This window comes from Pseudorca crassidens, chromosome 3, assembly GCF_039906515.1.
Source record: "Pseudorca crassidens isolate mPseCra1 chromosome 3, mPseCra1.hap1, whole genome shotgun sequence".
Classification (NCBI taxonomy): Eukaryota; Metazoa; Chordata; class Mammalia; order Artiodactyla; family Delphinidae; genus Pseudorca; species Pseudorca crassidens.
Genome location: NC_090298.1, coordinates 73,580,445 through 73,593,467, shown reverse-complemented (window position 1 = coordinate 73,593,467; position 13,023 = coordinate 73,580,445). Strand labels below are relative to the sequence as shown.

Genomic DNA, 13,023 nt, shown 5'->3' with positions numbered 1-13,023 from the left:
TTAGTTCATGCTCACTCAGAATTCTGAATGACTCAAAGTCAACTAATTAGAGGAATCATAATCACATCAGCAAAAATCCCTTCACTTTTGTACTACGATTTAATTTGCTCATGGGGGAGACATCCTCATACTCAGAAGTTCCATCTAGCCTTAAGGAGAAGGAACTACACAGGACATGCCCTTCAGTGAGTAGGAGTCTTAGGGGACATCCTAGAATTCTACCTAGCATATGGAGAAAAGTCATATTACTTTAATAATTCAGCAGCAGAATTTTAGAGCAATAATTTAGCATTAAATTATGCCATATTCCTGCGCGCCAAGGCTGGAGGGGGGAGGGGGGCGTCGCTGTCACCGCTCCCGCCGCCGCTGGACTTCAATGCCCAGTCCCCAGCTCGCCAGCGTTTTTCGTTGGAATATACGTTGCACATTTATGGCTATTCTGAGCGTGAGGGCAGACTTCTGCCAGGCTCAGCACAGCGTTTCCGCTGACAAGTGAGCTTGGAGGTTCTATGTGCCATAATTAACATTGCCTTGAACACTCTGGACAGAGACTGGCCTCAGAAATAGTTGGCTTTTTTTTTTTTTTTATTGCAAGCATATACCTTTTAATGACTCCAGTAAAATTAAGCATCAAGTAAACAAACGGGGAAAGCGACCTACTCTTTTAACTTGTCTCACTAGTGCCTAAATGTAGTAAAGGCTGCTTAAGTTTCGTATGTAGTTGGATTTTTTTGGAGTCCGAAGGTATCCATCAGCAGACTTTGAGGCCCAAATTGAATTTGGATTCAAGTGGATTCTAAATATTTCTGCTTACCTTGAAGGGAGAAGCTTCGTAAAGAATAAACAAGTTGAATAGAGGAAACACTGATCGATAATAGGCATTTTAGTGGTCTTTTTAATGTTTTCTGCTGTGAAACATTTCAAGATTTATTGCTTTTTTTTTCATTTTCCCCATCACACTCACACACGCATGCTCACACTTTTTATTTGCCATAATGAACCGTCCAGCCCCTGTGGAGATCTCCTATGAGAACATGCGTTTTCTGATAACCCACAACCCTACCAATGCTACCCTCAACAAGTTCACAGAGGAATTTAAGAAGTATGGAGTGACAACTTTGGTTCAAGTTTGTGATGCTACATATGATAAAGCACCAGTTGAAAAAGAAGGAATCCACGTTCTACATTGGCCTTTTGATGATGGAGCACCACCCCCTAATCAGATAGTTGACGATTGGCTAAACCTACTAAAAACCAAATTTCATGAAGAGCCAGGTTGTTGTGTTGCAGTGCATTGTGTTGCAGGACTGGGAAGGGCACCTGTGCTGGTCGCACTTGCTTCGATTGAATGTGGAATGAAGTACGAAGATGCAGTTCAGTTTATAAGACAAAAAAGAAGGGGAGCATTCAGTTCCAAACAGCTGCTTTACCTGGAGGAATACTGACCTAAGGTGTGATTATGCTTCAGAGATACCAATGGGCATTGCTGCGTTCAGTAGAAAGAAATGTATAAGAAGGCTGACTTGATAGTGGCATTTAGAGGGAACTCTTGGTACCTGGAAATGTGAATCTGGAATCTTAACTGTGTCATCAAAGTAGTGATGGATTCAGTACTCCTCAACCATTCTCCTAATGATTGGAAAAAAAGAAACAAAAAAGAAATCCCTCTATAACGTGAATAAAATGGTTAAGAAAAAAAAAGTATGCCATATTCCTTTGCTCTAAAACTGTTGTATTAATTTTTTACCAATTTATTCCATTCTTCAATTTCAACAAAGTCTCTTTCTTCCTCTCCTCCAACACTCTCTCCCCTCTCACCCAAGAACTTGGCATCACTTATTTTCTCTTGCTGTGATCTTGGGCTGCTGAGAAGATCACCTGCGAGGGCAGAACACTGGTACCTGCATGGTCTGCCACCATGCCTCTGCCCTCATTAGTAAATGCAGTTGTGCAGATTAAAGAAATAAATCATTCTAGTGACTACTCCATGTCAGAAGTACCTTCACTTACATGAAATTAGAACATTAACGTGGGATTCTTGAAAATAAGCCTCATTCCACTTAGAATTGTCCTCCACACCAGCCTGCAAACGTAATTTGGTATTTTTCATTTTCTTCTTTTAAGAGATGTCCTTTTCAGAACTGAATAAAATTGGGACAGCTGACATTTGAGGGTGTACTGCCCAAGTCTTCTCCATTCTGATTTATTTCACATATCACCTTCAAATTATTACTTCCAAATCATAGCCCAGATCTCCTCTGACCAAAAGTATCCAATAATCCATCTAACCTACTCCAGTCCGGACATCTATGGCATCTACAAAATGCACAAAGTGAACTTCCTGAGGAGAAAGACCCTGCTGCCTGGATTTTTTAAAATATCCACAGATTTTAGCACAACACAAAGAGTAAAGTGCTTGATATATATTCACTGAATAGAATCAAAGGATTCTCTTCAACTTGGCACTCAAGGCTCTCCATACATAAACTCACACACATATTTTCCAAAACTTTTCAGCTCCTGATCTTCAATTCCTCCATGTCTCAGTCAGGCAGAATGTCACTACTCCCTTCATCCTATAGGGGAATTACTACTGACTTATCCCTAAAAGATCCATCTCGGTGCAGTGCCACTTGATCTGTGGAATCTTTGGCGATTCAACTCACCTCCCATCTCACCAGTTGGGAGTGATACTCCCACCTTTCAACATTCATATTACTTTTTCTGCATCTCGATTATGGGTCTTTGGTGTTCTACCAACTATCGTAGTTACTTATGTTGACATTTCTGAAACTAGATTTTAAGATTCTTGGGAGAGATATTTGTACCTTCCACAAAGTTTGACACACACAATAGACACTAAATAAATACTTCTTTAAAGAATCAAAAAGTTCTTATCAGCATTACAAAAGTTAACTTAAGGTTCAGTCAATAATAATTTTATCTTGATGCTTTCGTAACTTTAATTACTTTTTTTAAAAAAAAGTTACAAACTGTTAATTCTCTCTTATTACCAAAACCCCTTTTAGAGAGATTAATATTTGGTGACCAATAATGTTTTGCATTTTATCAATGTAATTTTGATTTCCACTTATGCTTATCCTACTGTTCTAGCTAATCAATAGCATAAAATATAAATTATTAGAGAAAATATTCTAATAACAGTATTTTAAAATAAAATGTTATGTCATTTTTCACTTGGATATTATGTACCATATATTCTACATTATTTCTTATGATTTATCTTCCAACTAAAGTTTACAATGAAAATAACCCTATTTTAGTGCCTTTGTTATTTATAATACTATGTGCCAAAGGAATCCAAGTGACCTAAGTTTTATACATAGTTATTTTAAAAGGAAATATTTTACAAAATTTTATTATTTCAGTTATAATTATATATGGTGATGAGGAGGGAAAGATGAAATAAAAGAGTAACGGAAGTTTTGTATTCAGACTACTGGTTAATTTCCTATTTTGACATTCTTACGGCAGATATTTAAATTTCGTTTGCTTTCTTTACAGGGAACACTTAAACATTTAGCTCAACTAAGGTGCAATGACCTGAATCATAGAAGCAGAGAAAACTGCTAATTTAGAGATTTTAAATGGATAAAACTTGTAAATGGATTATGGAAATTTAAACACCTTTAATCACCTTTAATCATGCAGTTAATGAACTTCCACAATTTAACTGTGAACTTTCCAAATGTCGGGTTATGTTTATATTCAAAGTCAAGTACGCACAAGCCAAGGGTACAGAAGACACAATTTAAAGGTCTTCATAGCTTCTAGAGACTTCTGATATTTCCTCTGAATTTATATTTTCTGCACACAAATCTAGTAACCAAGTATATCTTAACCTAATTTACTTAAACTTTGATTAGAACTTAACTTCCTACTATTGAATTATGAGAGGCAGAGATTTGTGCCTTGATATTCATTTCTCTTTCTGCTCTTATGAGGTACATGTAGGGTAGTCAATAAATGTCCAGTGAATCAAATTGTGTAGTGCCTCGGAACCAAACTACTATTTTTCAACTTGATTACTACAGAGAACATATGGAGCATGAACTGCCCTAAAAGTTCTCATCATCTCTCTCATCATTACCTGTTAAAGCATTTCATCATAGTTTGAATTCTTTATGTTAGAGGTTGGCTGAGGCCTGGAATAAAGAATGAAAATGTGACAAATGGCCACTTATTGGTCATTAACTATCATGATTAGAGCACTCTGCCTCTCAGAGTGAGGGTCAGCATTAAGAAATGAAACCATCCTTTAGAATATCCTCTTGATAGGAATGAAGCAGTTCATTATCTGATCATTAGGGTCCATGCCAAATAAAACACATCTCTCACACAACCCAAGTCCTAATTGTTCATTTAGTCATTGGCTTAAATGGGAAGCAATGAAAAAAGCAAGTAACTAAGCAACTGTACAATCTTCAGATCCCCATCTAAGTGCACGATGATATTTAATGCTAAACAAAAGCTCAGGGCAAAGAAGTATTAAGGGCAACTCTGAGAGATCATATGTGGCATCCAGCCACATATGGAAACTTTAGTTATTGGTTCAGCTTAAAATTGTAGTAATGAGTTGCTATATTGCCCCACTATTGATAAAATGAATATCAAAGAATTAACCTCAAATGTTGAAAAAATTCATTTTTAAAAATTACAAGGATATAAAGTAAAGATTACCATGTTTAGGAATGATGAGTAAGGAAAGGAGTAAAATATAGCAAATGATGTTAGAGACCCAGATGACGGTAATCTAGACAGATTAACACAGACATCAACAGTGACGAGTATCTTTTTCTTTTTCTTTTTTTTTTTTTTTTAGTGGCAAACATCTTGATGCCAGCAGCAAGATATGGCAAGAGTTTTTTTTTTTAAGATTTTTTAATTGGGCATTTGAGAATTCTGAGTTCTCAAAAATTTTTTCAAATTCATTTTGTGCCCTTGGAAAAATCAACTAAGTCACTTGAGCCTCAGCTGCCTTATTAATGAAAAGTGATTATTGCTACCTGCCTTAACTTATCCGGTTACTGGGAGGGATTAAGAAGTTGCTTTAGATGCTTAGAACTACTTTTGGAACACAAAGGGCTGGAGGGAATAGAATGATCTCACTCGCCCCCTGGGCTCAGGTCCTTGAACTATTGTCAGGAAGAGAAAACATATCTGCTAGGAAGGATAATACTGAAAAGAACCTTGATGTGTCCTTTGGTTCCTTGACTTTACTTGTTTGGGTTGTGTACTTGAGGAGTTGAACTAAGATTTACTCTTTTAAGATGTCCTTTTCCTCTTTCTTCTGTTGAGCTGTCCTCCTCTTCCTCCTTGAGAATTATTTTCTGATCTACAGAACTAGAGTAGTCTGGGTGGAGCCCAGGAGAGAGAAAAACAAACAAACAAAAAGCCCAAAGCTTAGGGTTTTCTTAAGAGTTTCTGGTGATGATGAAAGGGAAATTTAGTCTCCTTCTAAATGAGTGTCTAGTCCAGGTCACAAAGGTAGAAATGAGGTCATAAATTCAGAGCTAAACCACATCCAGAAATTAAAAATGCATATTTGGGTTTTAGAGCTCCTTAAATCCTGAGAGTAGGGAAAAAGGACCCTGAAGCTAATGGAACACTGGCACTGCTCTCTAGTCCTGCCATCTAGTCTGAAGACATGTGACTCATCCTAGAGCCCCCTGGAACAGTTAACAATCCAAGGCAATAAAAGTGTTGGATTAAAGACAAAGAGTAGGATGTGGGAATCAGATCACACAAGGCAGGATGGGAGAAAAGCTCCTTTCAGAAAAAAAGAAGAAAACCAAAGAGGTGGTTAAATTGAAGATGTACTGCAATAAGTTGTCAAAAAAGATACTGTTGACAGTTTCTAGGCAGCACATGAATCAAAAATTGACAGAAAGACAAAAATAAGGATCCCAACTACTGAAGGGACAGGAAATACAGCTGCTCAAATTCTATGACAAACGAGGGAATAGATGTTCCTCAGTGACTTGAAGAGAAGAGAAGAGTTAAGAGGCTCCCAGGACAAGGAGCCAGGACCAACTTCATGGGCAATGACCTGTGCAGTCACAAAGGGCCCTCACTTGGTTTAATGCTCTGCTGTCACCATCTTGAAATTCTTAATAGTTTGTGAACAAGAAATTCTGCATTTTCATTTTTCAAGGGGCTCACAAATTATGCAGCCAATCTCTCAAAGAGTCTTTAGAGGTATCCTTGTGTCCCACATATAATACCTCTTGTAAGCTTCTTTCTGGATATGTTACAATAATCAACTCACTACATGCTGACTCTGGAGCAAAACAATTCTCCGAAGCTGACAAACTCCTAATGGGGAGGGGACACAGGAATTGGCAGCAAAGATAGGGGTAGGAGATGGAGAAACAATAGCAAGAAAAAAAAAACTGTTGTAAAACGATCTTGAAATTTTAAGCAGAAACTCCTTTCATCCATAAACTATCAATGCACTTATTTTCACAAATATCCCAGAGTAAAATCAATAAGTAAGAGAATTTTTCAAATATTACTTTTTTCTAAGTAAACAAAAAATTTCCCAGACACAATAATTATGCCACATTTGCATTGATCAAGCCTTTAAGCAGCTCTTATTTTATCAATGAAATAATTAATTTGAAGGATATGAATGGTACATTTTGTTATGACTTACAAATTATTTTTTAGGAAAGTGTACCTTATAGATTTATTTTTAATCTCCTTTTTTTAACTACTTATGCTAATCGTAAAAAACTAATTAATTATGAAAAGAAAATGCATCTCCATTTTAAGATGCCAGATCAAAATATCTGTCTTGTTCAGCGACATAACACAAATATGTCTTCTTATAAACAGTGTCAATCAGTAAAGGAGATTTTTTTCTAGCTAATTTCATTTCTCCATTGATCAGCAATTTTGCCTTTGATGGCGTGAAAAGCAAGTCATTTTCTACCACAGTAAGACTTAGTCAAACTGCTCATTTCTTTTAAAATGAATGACCGCCAATATTCATTTCCATCCAGACTAGTTTATTTCAAGAATCTCGCTAATTGCATAGCTTAAAGACCCTACCAAAATTTCAGTATAGTCATAAAAACATCAATCCAGTGGTGAGCCCATTTTAGTGTGGTTTGTCAGAAGCTGAAGGACCTTTATTGGAATATCCTGCAAACCTCAAGCAGCAGATCTGACGTGGAGTTGACTGGTGTCACTGTCCTGCTTCTAGTAGAGCATGACCTTCAGTCAAGGATGGAGTGAAAGCTCAATGATGAAACACACGTGGCAAAAGACTACTGACTTGCAGTAATCTTCTTGGACATTATCTAACCTTGTGTGTTGGTGTAAAGAATCAAACCCTGAATAAAATTTTATTAAGTCCTGCTTTTCAAAGAGGAGTGGAAAACCTGGGTTCTTTTCTGATTTATTTATATATATTTTTAATCTAGAGTTAAGACAAAATAGGCACATTTTCCCAGGCAATAGGAATAAAAGAAGAATGGTTACAAACAGAGTTCCCAATTTTGATCTTTCCTGAACATTCTTGAAAATAAAAATATACAATTCTAAGAAGATACAGTTTATCTCTCTATATATGCCATTTTTCTGCTAGCTAATAGGAGCCAGTAGGCTCCAAAGAAATATACAGTTCATCTGATATGCAGAACTTTCCTAAATAACATTTTGCCAATTTAGAATTTATGTAGTAATCTACAGGTTTTCACCTTAAGTAGAGCTTTGATTAATTTCTCATAGGAAAATTAAGATTCTCAGGAAATCTCACATGCCATTTCTGTCCTTCCCATGACAATATGACAGCATATAAACACGTGCAAGCCTATGAATAACAGAAGCATTTATCATGTGCCTGGGGCAAAAACAAAAGAGTTCTTACATTTATGGAGCAAGCTTGGGGAGGGTCTAGACAGGGCCATGGCTGTTCCCTCATCCTTGGGGAACAAGTACATTAAAAGAGGCATTATTTGAAAATATCATTTAGTGTTTCACCACCATTATAATGCTTCTTTTCATAATGTGTTACCATCCATAAGTTCAACATTTCCTCTTGAAGAAAGGGTTGAACAAGTGCCACTTTTGGGGAGCATGTCTCAGAAAATAAATTGTTCTTTCAGTTCCTCTAATGTCTATATTTCTGTCTCAGTCTTGAAAGTTTCCATAGTGTAGTTATAACAATGAGCATAAAACAAATAGCATTCCCAAACATCATTTAAGCAAAGGCTTGATAATGTGATAGAATCTCAGCCCAAAGGATGTACTAATCCAGGAAGTATTTCATCAAGGAAGTCAGTCAGTCTTGATAGAGGTTTGTTAGAAACAAACCAGATTTTCATCATCAACAACATTGACAAAGAAAATGCAGAGTTTACTAATGGTAGCAAGGTGACTTGATATGGTGGGAAAGGAAGATTTAAGGGTATAATTGACCCATAGAGACACCTGACTTCCTAGAGTTTGGATTTGAGTTTAACTAGCCCATACAGTTGAGATAGCTAAGGAGGATCTAATTTAAAACATGATCTACCAAAAATATACACAAACTTGATTTTACATCAGTTTGTTCTCTGAGTCTACAGTCACCCTCTCCTTTTATTTATATGTTGACTAACGGAATCCCAGTAATTATTACTGACAAAAGGTCCTAATAAGGCTTAGATTATGCTAGACAGCAAAATCTTAATATCTCAAAGTCCCCAGGTAGTGTTGAAATGTAAGATCTTGTCCCTTTCGCAAATTATAACCATAACCAACTAATTATTCATAAAACACTAAAGACATGTCAGCCTGGAAAGCATTTTATGAACACAAACAGTGCTCAAGTGAAAAAGAACCAAAATGTTCCATGACTCTTAGTTGCTTAGCAGGATTTAAACAAAAGGGAATCATTCAATTTAGAAACAAGGAAAAAAGTCATGCAATGACATATGGAAGAATAGAAAAGAGCAAAGGCTATAGTGTTACTTGGTCAGATCAACTCCATGCTCCTTCATTTGTATTTTCATATATCCACTTTCTAATAACTAGAATAAAATAAGCATTCTTTAAAAACAGAGAGAGAGAATTTGAGAACGTCTAATTCACTTAGATTATCTTGACACCCTATTAATTAGGTTGATTTTTCACAATGTAAGTATGATATTTATTCATAACCAGTATTTATTGATCCTCTATTTTCTAAGCAAAAGAAAACCAGAGTGAACAAAATATACATTCTCTACTCTCAAGGATTCACAGCTTAGATATGAAGACAATTCAGTGTGTATCTTTAATGATATTTTATTTCTGTGAACATAATTCATGTCTTGAAAAAACACAGACATTTTTTACCCCATAATCTGACTTGGAAATTAAAGTGATATTTGCTCTTTTGAAATATGAAAAAAAAATGTAAAAATAATTTTAACCGAAACAAGTAAACAAGTGTGCTGTTATTAGATATAAACATCCAGAAGGATGAAAGTGAGAAGTGATAAAGAAAGCTCCATTGGGCAGGATTGGGCTGAAACTGAAGAGACATTTCAAACAATTCCAACATGAGCAGGTCACATGTGTCAAGGAGTTTATGCTCAGCATTCTTGTTGCCATGACAGATTTTTGAAGATTTATTCAGATAGCTATGTAGATCAATACCAGACAAATGTTGTATCAAATATGCCTTTCATGTTTATATATCCATGAATTAAAGTCTAAGGATTATTATCAAGATCAAAAGACCAACAAAAAATAAAATGTCTCCTACAAAAGCCATAAAAGAAAATTTAATTAGCTCAGGTCTTCTTTCTCAAGGTTCTTTCTCTTAAAATATTTCTTAAATGAATGATATTACTTTCGTATTGTAAGACCTATAATTTTCCCTGACATCTTATTTGTTATAAAACTAGATTCTAGGGCTTCCCTGGTGGCGCAGTGGTTGAGAATCCGCCTACCAATGCAGGGGACACTGGTTCGTGCCCCGGTCAGGAAGGATCCCACATGCCACGGAGCGGCTAGGCCCGTGAGCCATGGCCACTGAGCCTGCGCATCAGGTGCCTGTGCTCCGCAACGGGCGAGGCCACAACAGTGAGAGGCCCGCGTACCGCAAAAAATAAATAATTAATTAATTAATTAATTTGAAAAGGCCAGGGAGATTCTGACTATTCATATTGGTAACACCAAAGATGAGAAATAAAACAGTGGGCCAAAAATTTAAATTGATAAATTAGGGAAATCATTTCAAAATAAAAGAACACTTGAATATACAGATTGAAATGGTACATTGTACCCAAGGATAAATTGATGTGGAATAATCAACACAAATACCTATTTTACCAAAGTGACTGAGCTTTAACATAAATAAATATAACAGGGGTAAAAATTGTCACCTATGTGGCAGGAAAATTAAGCTATTAAGGAAAAAAGAAAGAAAGCTATTAGTATCATAGTAGTTAATTCAGAGTAGCTAATGTGTAGTACCTAACTTATTCAATAAATATTTGTTCAATATATCATTTTTTTGAAGGACACTTACTGTAGGTCTAATATTGTCCCATATAAAACAGAACATTTTCATTTGTTACACCTAAAGAGAACAAAGAGATCATTTGATAACTCTTGGTAAATAGAACTTAATATATATATACAGAAATAGGGATTTTTACAGATGCAATAGAAACTTTGCATACAATAAGTAAATCTCTCATTGTTTTCAGAACATGTAAACTCGTTAGAAGGACAGCTGATAGCAGGATGGCATATCTGGCAGGAGGACATTTTTAAGGTAGTTAAGAGTCCAAGAATTAAACCTGAATGTCCCAGCAAAATCAAATGAACCTAAAACATATTTTATTTGGGGGTATTTTATTGGCTTAGGTAGAACTCAGATAGATGGAATTGTGATAAACTAGAAAATCAAAATGGAAGTCAGGAAGCATGGGGTACCAATGCTGGTCAGGTTGGTCCTCTGAGAAAGCCTAGATGATGTAGTACATCTAGGTATCACATCAACACCTGGGCTTCTTGGGTGTTCTGACTACCAGAGCAAAAGAGCTTTCCTCTAGGACCCTCCTACACTGTGGGTGGGAAGGTAAGCTGGTGCAGCCACTATGGAAAACAGTACGGAGGTTCCTCAAAAACTAAAAATAGAGTTGCCATATGATCCATCAATCCCACTCCTAGGCATATATCCAAACAAAACTATAATTCAAAAAGATACATGTACCCAGTGTTCATTGCAGCACTATTTACAATAGCCAGGACATGGAAGCAACCTAAATGTCCATCGACAGAGGAGTGGATAAAGAAGATGTGGTACATATATAGAATACTACTCAGCCATTAAAAAAAAAGAATGAAATAATGCCATTTGCAGCAACATGGATAGATTTAGAGATAATCATACTAAGTGAAGTCAGAAAGACAAATACCATATATCACTTATATGTGGAATCTAAAATATGACACAAATGAACCTATCTACAAAACAGAAACAGACTCACAGAGACAGAGAACATACTTGTGGTTGCCAAGGGATGGAGGGAGAGTTTGAGGTTAGCAGATGTAAACTATTATATATAGAATGGATAAACAACAAGGTCCTACTGTATAGCACAGGGAACTATATTCAATATTTTGTGATAAACCATAATGGAAAAGAATTTTTAAAAGAATGTCTACATATATATATAGATGTATAACTGAATCACTTTGCTGTATAGCAGAAATTAACACAACATTGTAAATCAACTATACTTCAATTAAAAAAAAAAAAAAACCTTCCCCCTAGAGGCTCAGATCTTCACCTTGTAAAAGACAGGTAGTCGACTCCCTAATAGGAAGTCGTCTTCTTGCACCTCAGGTGAGTAAGCTTCCTTGAGAAATATGGGAGTTTCTGTGCTTCTTAGTAGAAGATTTCAAACTCCAATAGATTTTGTCAAAAGGCTAATCTGATTAACTCATCACAATTAATGATGTTGACCCAACTTTTCAGTTGCTCCATTCCACTCCAAAGACATGCATCCTATTATTGTATTATAAAGCTGTCACTGCATTCCAACTTGCCCCTTTGTTTCTTCAAGCAGCTAGAATTATCTCTTTCTATACTTAAAAAAGTATACATATATTGTGAAACATTATTGTCTTGATATAAAATTTGAGAACCCCACATTTTCTCCATTTCTTTCTTTGATAGTTTGGGTTGGCACATTACCATTCTGCTTGCCTTTATTCAGGGCATTTTCAATTTCTCTTCTGCATAGGGAAGTGATGTGATGTTCCAGGTGACTGGGTAGTTTGCCATCCTTAAACACATAATTTCCTACTTGGCTTCCTTATGCCAAGTGGACTTGAACACATTCAATACATTGAAGTGCAAAGCATTTCCTCCATTTGCATTTTAAATATTTCATTATCACGTGTACCTTCCATAAATCTCGATAATTCCCTCTGTCCATCTAACATAAGGTTGTGCTCTCAGCAAGGCTGTAGAGCAAAACCACAGTTACCCAAAGAGGTCAAATATGAGGCATTCTGGCTGAACTAGATATAACCTTTCAATTAAACAAACCTTTGAATTTCACCCCACATTGTTTATGAAAATACACTTTACAGCCTCGGATACTATAGAACAAATGTGCTATTGCTTTGATTCAACACTTCATGCTGTTTGGGTGTCATCATTATGAGTATAAATTACTTTTATAATGTAGATGTAGACAATAGTAAAAATTTAAGTATATCTGTAAAAACTTTAAAACACTTATTGAAATAGAAATTAAATCTGAAGTAACTTGTTTTATTAGGATATGCCAGCTCTTAGGGAGAGAACAGGCTCAGAAGGGCCCGATACAGCTCAGTCTTTCAGTGGCCACAAGCTCTCCAGAGCCCCATATTTCTTTTACATTTACCCAGCCTGGATCATCACCGAGCCATACAGACTTCTGACATTACCGGGATTCCTGACTGCTTAGTTAACAGAGGACTTTGGTGATATTTTTTGTTTTGGAAAATCTTGTATCCAAACATGGGTGG

General features: G+C 36.0%; 1 pseudogene; it reads left to right on the top strand.

Annotated features, from left to right (window-relative positions):
• The first annotated feature begins 358 nt into the window (after nucleotides 1–358).
• On the top strand, nucleotides 359–1,673 carry LOC137221491 (protein tyrosine phosphatase type IVA 2 pseudogene; annotated as a pseudogene).
• Nucleotides 1,674–13,023: the final 11,350 nt, after the last annotated feature.